At 46.6% G+C, this 976-nt stretch overlaps 1 long non-coding RNA gene across 1 annotated transcript; it reads left to right on the forward strand.

Annotated features, from left to right (window-relative positions):
* The first annotated feature begins 268 nt into the window (after positions 1-268).
* Positions 269-664, forward strand: LOC129744432 (uncharacterized). Its single transcript, XR_008736910.1, has 3 exons — positions 269-347; positions 418-500; positions 557-664. It is a non-coding gene; the product is annotated as an uncharacterized LOC129744432 (long non-coding RNA).
* Positions 665-976: the final 312 nt, after the last annotated feature.

The following is a 976-nucleotide window of genomic DNA, read 5'->3' on the forward strand; positions in this document are numbered from 1 at the left end:
AAACATTATTTTCATTAACCCATTCCCTCATGAAAGATTACTGAGCGTGCATACACGAAATAAGTACAAAAATAAAAGTTGCCATCAACAAACCGAAAAACACGGAAACAAAACACGGTGCAAAAATTCGCACCGCAGGAAGAATGTTTAGCCAGAAATCTGGCAGGCATAGAACAGACTCGGATTTGACAGGCGTCAAACCTAAACCTCAAAGGTTGGCAGCATTCAACTGTCATTGCGCTTCCGGAAAACTGCACAGAAAGTGCAAGGAAAAAAAGAAAAAGTGCGCCATTGGTGTGACGAACGCCGCTCCCCGGAGAAGCAACGATTTGCGGACAAATTTGAAGGTAAGCGGCATTCACAACCTCGGATTCGAAATTGAACCCACAGCTAACAAAAAAAAAATGGTTCTTTTAGCTACGCTCCGCGGAAAGAGCCAGGAACACCGCTCGATCCCAGAATCGGGAGGAGACGAGAACGGCACGCTAAACGAGGAGTCGGTAGGTTATTCAAATAAACTCTAACCAAACCGATCCCTTACGAAAGTTCATTCTAGTCGTGAATCCACCAATTGGTCGCCACAAAATCCGCCAATCGATTCCGTGCACGTCGGGCGAAGAGTGGCTAGTTCCGAGCCACAGCAAAGACAGACAGGAAGAGAGCAAGATAAAAAAAAAAGGGGTCAGACATGTGCTGTAAGTACCCAACAATACAGAAAAAGAGTTCATGCCTGACCAAGATATTTTTGTTCCGACAGGACCCCTTTTGGCTATTTCCTTTTGGCTTTTGGCCCATTTATCCGTTTGGCATTCTGGCCTTTTTGCTTTTGGCGTTTGCCTTGCTTAGCACCGCATCAAGGCGCAGCAGCTGGCAGGTGATCCAAAAACGGTTCTCCGGAATCACTGCCGATTCGGAAAAAAAAACCCGAGGTTCAAGGTTGGCCTTGGCAGAAGGCACCGATCGTCCGTTCATCACC

The sequence above is a fragment of the Uranotaenia lowii genome, chromosome 2 (assembly GCF_029784155.1).
Source record: "Uranotaenia lowii strain MFRU-FL chromosome 2, ASM2978415v1, whole genome shotgun sequence".
Taxonomy (NCBI): Eukaryota; Metazoa; Arthropoda; class Insecta; order Diptera; family Culicidae; genus Uranotaenia; species Uranotaenia lowii.